The 8,569-nt window shown below is 40.4% G+C and overlaps 1 non-coding gene across 1 annotated transcript; it reads left to right on the top strand.

Annotated features, from left to right (window-relative positions):
* Nucleotides 1–2,197: 2,197 nt before the first annotated feature.
* Nucleotides 2,198–2,304, top strand: LOC112997985 (small nucleolar RNA R71). The gene has a single exon (XR_003263032.1). It is a non-coding gene; the product is annotated as a small nucleolar RNA R71 (small nucleolar RNA).
* Nucleotides 2,305–8,569: the final 6,265 nt, after the last annotated feature.

The following is an 8,569-nucleotide window of genomic DNA, read 5'->3' as shown; positions in this document are numbered from 1 at the left end:
GTCCGCCAGGGTCCAGCCTATAGCCTTCTTATGCTTCTTGAGAACTGACAACAACTTCTCCTCTTGCTCATCAGCAAGGGAGGCAGATATAATCACTGGAAAACTCTTGCTATCATCCAAGTAAGCGTATTTTAAATTTGATGGCAGAGGCTTCAATTCTGGTGTGGTCGGCTGGACAGTGGTAGAAGGAGATGGTTTCTCAGCCTTTACCTCATAAAGAAAGTCAGAGGTATGTGTACTTCCTGAAACATGGTTAGTCCTATCTGACTCTATAAAATCAATCTCGAGAGGTAAAACACCACCACCAGACATGCAATCAATATCACTCTCAGATTTACTCTCAGCATCAAATTCAGACATATGATTAAGTACAATTTCAGACTCAATGCATGAAGAGTGAGAGGCATGCAGATTAGAATAAAGATCAGTCATGTATTCCTCAACAACATGGTCAATTATTTCAGCACGAAATACAGAAAGATCTTCATATGGGTATTTCATAGCATCCAGAATATTAAAATGAACAGTTATGTCACCAAATTCCATAGACAGTGTGCCTGCATAAACATCTATCTTAGTTCTAGCAGTTTTCATAAAGGGTCTGCCTAGAATGATGGGAACTGATCCTTAAGAAAATCCATCTTCCATATTCAAGATATAAAAATCAACAGGGAAAATCAGTTCACCAACTCTAACTAAGACATCTTCTATGAAACCAACAGGATAGGCAACACTTCTATTAGCTAAATGAATTACCACATCAGTTGACTGCAAGGGACCTAGAGATAGAGAATTAAAAATCGACAGAGGCATAACACTAACAGAGGCTCCTAAATCTAGCATGGCATTGTCAAACTTACTATTCCCTATAATACAAGGTATGCTGAATGTACCTGGATCTTTGCATTTTTCAGGAATTTGAGGAACAGATTTACCAATCAATGCGGAGACATTTCTGCCCATGCTAATTCGTTCACTTCCTTTAAGTTTCCGCTTATTAGTGCATAGCTCCTTCAAGAATTTGGCATATCTTGGAATTTGCTTTATTGCATCCAACAGAGGTATGTTTACCTCTACCTTTCTAAACGTTTCCAAGATCTCTTTCCCTGCCTCTTCCATTTTTTTGTTGGAAACTGCTCTTGGAGGGAATGGAAGAGAGGGAATGTGCTGCTTCTACAAATCAGAATTACCTGTGGAAGAAGATTCACCTGCACAGAAATTGTTAGGTAAATTTTTGTCATCACCTTTTTCTGGAATAGAGTGAAGTTTGGCAGGTTCATTTGCAGATGAGGAAGGTGCTACGGGTTGAGGTCCTTGACATTGCTTTCCCGACCTCGATGAAATGGCACTGAAATTTTTGGGATTTTGGACAGCTTGAGAAGGTAGCTTGTCAGAATTCTGGGACTGTTGTTGATTCAATTGGGTAGCCAATTGTCCCATCTGATTGGTTAAGCTCTGAATGAAGGCTCTGGTCTCTTGCTGAAACTGCATGTTCTGCATAGTCATTTGCCTCACAAGTTCTTCGAGGGAAGGTTGTGGAGGGGCCTCAACTATTGGCTATTTCTGGGGTTGTTGCTGTTGTTGGATTGGTGGAGGAATGTATGGTCTGCTTGGGCCAGCAGCATTTTGGAAGGAAGGAGCAGGCTGCTGTTGTTGTTGCTGAGGGCTGGACCATCTGAGGTTAGGGTGATTCCTCCATCCAGGGTTGTATCTGTTGCTGGAGAGGTCATAATTGCTCTGCTGTGGTTGATTTTGCTGCTGAGGTTGAGGAGGTCTATTGTAAATATTTGCAGCATAAGCTTCAGGCTGCTCAATTGCTCCAGGTTGCTGCATGGAAGGGCAAAGGTCTGTATGATGGTCAGCAGAGGAGCACAAACCACAAACCCTTGCGACAGGTACAGATTTCTGATTCAAGGCCAGCTGGGTTACCAAGTTAACCAATGCATCCAATTTGCCTTCAAGCTTCTTAGTTTCAGATGATGCAGATGGGTTTGTAGCTACCTCATGCACTCCTCTAATGACTATGGCATCATTTCTGGCGCTAAACTGCTGGGAGTTGGAGGCCATCTTCTCAATTAAATTTCTGGCTTCAGCAGGAGTCATGTCTCCAAGGGCTCCACCACTGGCAGCATCTATCATACTTCTCTCCATATTACTGAGTCCTTCATAAAAATATTGGAGAAGAAGCTGTTCTGAAATCTGATGGTGGGGGTAACTGGCACATAGTTTCTTAAATCTCTCCCAGTACTCATACAGGCTCTCTCCACTGAGTTGTCTAATACCTGAGATATCTTTCCTGATGGTTGTGGTCCTGGAAGCAGGGAAAAGTTTTTCTAAGAATACTCTCTTAAGTTCATCCCAGCTCGTGATGGACCTTGGAGCAAGGTAATACAGCCAGTCCTTTGCCACTCCCTCTAATGAATGAGGAAAAGCTTTCAGAAATATGTGATCCTCTTGGACATCTGGGGGTTTCATGGTGGAGCAGACAATATGAAATTCCTTCAAATGTTTGTGCGGGTCTTCACCTGCAAGGCCATGAAACTTTGGAAGCAAATGAATCAGTCCAGTTTTAAGAACATATGGGACATCCTCATCAGGGTATTGGATGCACAAGCTTTCGTAGGTGAAATCAGGTGCAGCCATTTCCCTTAGAGTCCTCTCACGAGGTGGAGGTTGTGCCATGTTCTCAGAATGTGCAAAATCAGAATGCTCAGAATCAGAATGTTCAAAATTATAATGCTCAAGATCAGGATGTTCAAAATCACCAATAACAGAATGCACATATTCACCAGTTATGGAATGCTCAGAATGATCAAAAGGTATAAAATGATGCCTAACTAATCTATGAAATGTCCTATCTATCTCAGGATCAAAGGGTTGTAAGTCAGATGGATTGCCTCTAGTCATACACTACATTCAGCATGCACACAACTAGTTGCCTTGTCATGTAAATAAAGGTGTAGGTTTGAACTACAGCTACCCTCAAATGATATCCAAATGACTTGAAATTTTGTGAGCAACCTTATAAAATGATGAGAAGATAGCACAAAAAATTTCAGACAAAAATTCAAAGTCTAACTATGAAAGCTAAAATTGGTAGGTTAAGAAAAATAAGTGAATAAAACTTGAAAAATAAAAAACTTTTGACAGAATCGCTTTTTTTGGACGATGGAGACCTCAGCCGGCCTATGGCAGGCTGCCACGGCATAGGAAATTTTTTTCTACCCCAAATGCATATATAATAATTGCAATTCTGATAACCGGAGCAAAAGTTATGGCCGTTTGAAGTTTTGACAAACACAAAATTTGCTAGTTTTTTGGAACTTTCAAATCTGACCAAACTAAAGGCTCTAGCTATTTTTCTCACAAAATATGGATTAAAAGAAGTTACCACAAAAAAATTCAGCCAAAAATAACAACCCTAGCTACTAAAACAAAAAATCTCAAATAATTCAGCATGGGTGGTCGGTAAAATCCGTCTCTAATTGATTTCTACTACTACTCTGTTTTTGCCGCAAGCACAATCTTCACAGCGAAACACCCAAGACTGAAACAGGGGAAACGCTTAATGGGAAAACTGAAACAGAACACACATTAAACAAAATACCAGGACACTAAACAACACTAACACACATACTAACACAATACTAACAATTTAAACATAAAACACGAAAGGATTAAACACACAACACTAGCTAGCTATTATGAACCTTTGGACACTGCTCCCCGGCAATGGCGCCAAATTTGATCGAGGCCGTACCCGAATCAAATAAACATGAAAATGCAGTAACTAGGAAGTGATCCTAGGTTGTTTCCCAACGAGCAGTGACAAACTAAATGTTCATAATATACTTGCAGTGACAGTAACGATTGGGGGGGGGGGTTGGTTGTTTGGTAATTAAAGAGCAGAACAAGTAAACTGGAATACGAAACTACTAATATTAAAAACGGGTTGTTTCCTTTGATTCAGAAGTCATTCTCTTATCCTGGGTTATGGAGAATTCGTCCTTAACAGTCAACCACTTAATCCAACCCTATTTCAATTTACTAAGCGAAAATCAACTTAGGGTTTTCAATACGTGATTAGGCACCACATACACCAGTTAGCCCTTCGTCCATTAAGCATGAACGCAAGTTAGGCTCAGAGGCAATTAATCGAACACGAAGCGTGCACTGATTAATATTCACGAAATTGGGATAACTGGTAAAGGGAAAACTGTCAGGAAACCACATTACAAGCGAAACCTCAAAGAGAGTTGGGCTTCGTCCTCAAAAGGAAACAACACCAGAAAATCTAGCCTTCCATGGATTCAAACAGAAAACGCAAATGAAACATGAAACAGAAACGTAAATGAACAGAAACGTAAATGAAAGTAGAAGAAGAAGCACGAATGAACTCGTAATTAGAAGCAGAAAACGGAAATTTGCATTAAGAACGAAAATTGTAACAAGGGAACAGAAAAACGTGAAAACCTAAAACCAAAGCTCTGAATAATGAAAATAGCATAACATAATGCCTTGCACGAATCCCAAGGAAGCTATTTAAAAAGAGTCACTCAAAGTCACTGGGCCCTATTACATTACTCTGGCCCAAAACGAAATAAACACTGAACAACATAAAATAAAATTGCGAAATTTCCTAATTAGAAATTAACTAAGGTAAGCGCTGCTTTATTTGCCCTCTTCAAGTCCACAACCAAAATCCGGATTAAGCCCAATGTTTCATTAATTCCTGAAATTAGATTAAAAACATCAAATTAGCTAAATGAGCCCAAATAATAAAACTGCCTAATTAATTGACAATTAAGACCAATCAATAATTAAAATGGTGCAAAAAGGGTTTAGAAAATAGAAGAAAATGATGGCACATCAGCCTGTCACCCATCAGGCCCCCTACCAACCGAGCTTTCATCAAGAAGTATTGCGCCCCCAGGCAGGCGCAGGGTGAGACACCACAACAGCCTGGGGATAGTCGGTAGCGGGCAATAAACGCACTGCCGCCACCTATAGAGTTCACCTCAGCTCATCCACAAAAAGGTTAGAGTGTTGCCTATGACACATGGCCGACCAGCAGGCGACCAAGTCCAAAGCCAAAGATAAGCAAAAGTACTATGTCCGTGACCGACAAGTCATCACGTGTCCAGCTCAAGACGTTAAAGAAGCGCTACTAGGAGGCAACCTAGTAACTTTTAAATTTCTGCTTGTTATTTGATCACCTTTTGTTTCTCAAGTCATAGTAGGACACACCTAGTTGCTCATGATCCTAGGAATTTAAATAAAACAAGCACAAGCTCGGAAGGTAGTCATACCTCACAAAATATATGTATGTGTGTTTAGGTAGCAAGATACCTTGGATATGCATGTATGTAGCAAAAAGATACCTCACTATATATATATATATATATATATATATATATATATGTATGCATGTTTAGGTAGCAAGATACCTTGGATATGCATGTATATAGCAAAAATACCTCACAAAATATATATGTATATGTATATTTAGGTAGCAAGATACCTTAGATATGCATGTATATAGCAAAAATACCTCACAAAATATATATATGTATGTTTGGGTAGCAAGATACCTTGGATATGCATCTATATAGCAAAAATACCACACAAAAATATACATATGTTTAGGTAGCAAAATACCTCATGAAAAAAAAACAAAAACAAAAACAAACAAGAACAAAAGTATATCTTTCGACTGAAAAGCCAACATGCTTTTCATAAGAGATAACTTCCAACTTCTCTTTGAAAAAAAAATTCACTGATCATAACCAATTTTTGAAAAAATAATGTGTATACACATGAAGGGTGAATGCTGTGAAAATTTTCCCGGACGCCCAAAATGGACTCGGATGAATGCATGAATTGATAAAAGAACATTTTTTGGAGACACTGGGTTGACTTAAATAGAAAAAAAAATGAATCCTGAGCGTTAGTGTCATATGACCATAAAAACTTGATGCTTGAGTGTCCACATGGGTGCATGCATGACCAGTTTTGCATAAAATTTTCTAATCATCATTGTTGCATGTGTATCATGGAAATAATGTGGGACATCCCCTTTATCCCCGAACCGCTGGCCAAACCCTGACATATACTATGTCCAGCCGTTCTACAAGCCTTAATCCCAACTTACCATAAACCTTGACCCAGGGTGAGAATGTCAATCCTTGCCCTCAGAAGAAAAGAAAAAAAATGTTCCCAATCAAAAGAGTGGGAGAAAACAAAAAGAGAAAATTCCCAATCAAAGAGTGGGAGAAAGCAAAAAAGAAAGAAAGTTCCCAATCAAGGATCGGAAGAAAACAGAAGAAATATGTAGAAAGATCTTTGGACCAAACAATATCTTAACAATACAGAATTGTCACCAAGTGAACAAGAAAAGAAAGGAAACCAAGACCTATGGTGGTCCTCTCCCTTTGATTGCCAACCAAAATCCCGTGCGTCAGTGACTTGTTCACCTCACACTAAACAAAAACAGAAAAGGAAAAGGTCAAGAACACTCAAAGCCAAAATTCCCACAAAGAAAAACAAACCATTCCCAAGAAAAAGTCCTATTGATCCATGATCACGCATGTAATCTTTGATTTGATAGGAAATGATTTGCAAAATCAAGTCATGACATATCTATGGTTCGAAATTAGGATGAAACACTTACCTGTGTGAGATTAATACACTTGGAGTGATTTTCTTCTATTTTTTGAACCCAGTGTTTCCTCTAAATGGTCATTTAGAAATGAAATGCTAACATCCAAAATCTCATTTATGGTTATGAGAAAATTTCATCAGCATACTCTTTTTCCCCGATAGACACATTCTTTTTCATCCAAAAGCATATGTTGCTCTGATCAGTTTGAAGTTTTGTCTCTTTACTAAAGCATGTTCGGATTTTAGTGAAGAAAATACCGAGACTATTTTAGTCTCACAGTTATCAAGAACTACGTAGGTTTGAGTTCCTCATCACAAATTGAGGATACGTAGGAGCAAAAGCCTTGCTTTTGTCGACCACCCCACCTTTGTTACCGTGACCCAAGAGTCCGGTGACATGCGGAGGAACCTAATGGTAACCTGCAAACATTCTTTTGCTATCTGTAAGACTCAACGCATGATAGCATGTGGAGACTAACGTCATCCTCTGCACCCTTTTTCAATCACGGTATGTGCCCGTTGACACGTGAGACTAACGTCGTTTTCTGCACCCTTTGCCAATCACGGTATGTGCCCGTTGACACGCGGAGACTAACATCGTCTTCTGCGCCCTTTGTCAATCGCGGTATGTGCCTGTTGACACGCGGAGATTAACGTCGTCTTCTGCACCTTTTGTCAATCGCGGTATGTGCCCATTGACACGCGGAGACTAACGTCGTCTTCTACACCCTTTGTCAATCGCGATATGTGCCTGTTGGCACGCGGAGATTAACGTCGTCTTCTGCACCCTTTGTCAATCACGGTATGTGCCCATTGACATGTGGAGATTAACGTCATCTTCTGCACACTTTGTCAATCATGGTATGTGCCCGTTGACACTCAGAGACTAACATCGTCTTCTGCACCCTTTGTCAATCACGGTATGTGCCCATTGACACGCGAAGACTAACGTCGTCTTCTGCACCCTTTGTGAATCGCGGTATGTGCCTGTTGACCCGCGGAGACTAACGTCATCTTCTGCACCCTTTATCAATCGCGGTATGTGTCCGTTGACAAGCGGAGACTAATGCCCGTTGACCAGGAAATCTTTATAAGATTAAACTTGGTGATCTTTCAGGTTAAATGGTGTCATGCTTACTCTTAGTCAAAGAGCATCACTTGGTATGACATAAGAAGCTTGGTCATGCTAGCTGTCATACCCTAATTTCGTCCGGGGACCATTGTTTGATAGCATGCGACCCTCGCTTGACCGCTTCGAGGTACTTAACACCTATCGTTAGGAAATCCGTGGAGTTCCGCGACATGCCGAAAGTCGAAAGGAAGCATTATTGCGCAATCCGTAAAGTTTCGCAACATTCCAAAAGTCAAAGAAGGGATTGTTGCGTAGTCTGTAAAGTTTCGTGACATTACGGAAAGAAAACAAGTATCGTTACGTAATTCGCAAAGTTCTGTAACGTTATGGAAAAAGATTTAGCAAAAAAGGCAAATGGGTGTATTTAGTAAACAGGGTGTGCAAATAGTAATCAGGCCCACTTGGGCCTTCCAGGATGTTCCAACAGAAGGCGGTGCCTTCTGGTGGAAGCAACCCAGCTCGCCTGGGTGAGCTAGGCGGCAACCACCTCCCTCTTTTCCCCTATAAATAGGGGATGGAGGGTAGAGCAAATTCGTTCAACCCTCCTGGTATCTGAGATTCACTTAAAATTAGTGAGAAAAATTGTTTTCGTGAAGAAAATCCAAGCCGAGGCGCTTCCGTAACGCTTCCAAGACGTTTCAGTGGGCGATTTCGTGAAGATTTTCCACCGTTCTTCATCGTTCTTCGTCGTTCTTCGGTCTTCAACGTGTAAGTTCCCGAAATCGAACCTTTCAATTCATTCTATGTGCCCTTAGTGGTCCCCACTTGTTTCACGTA

The sequence above is a fragment of the Glycine max genome, chromosome 9 (genome assembly GCF_000004515.6).
Source record: "Glycine max cultivar Williams 82 chromosome 9, Glycine_max_v4.0, whole genome shotgun sequence".
Lineage (NCBI taxonomy): Eukaryota > Viridiplantae > Streptophyta > Magnoliopsida > Fabales > Fabaceae > Glycine > Glycine max.
This window is presented reverse-complemented; position numbering and strand designations above follow the sequence as displayed.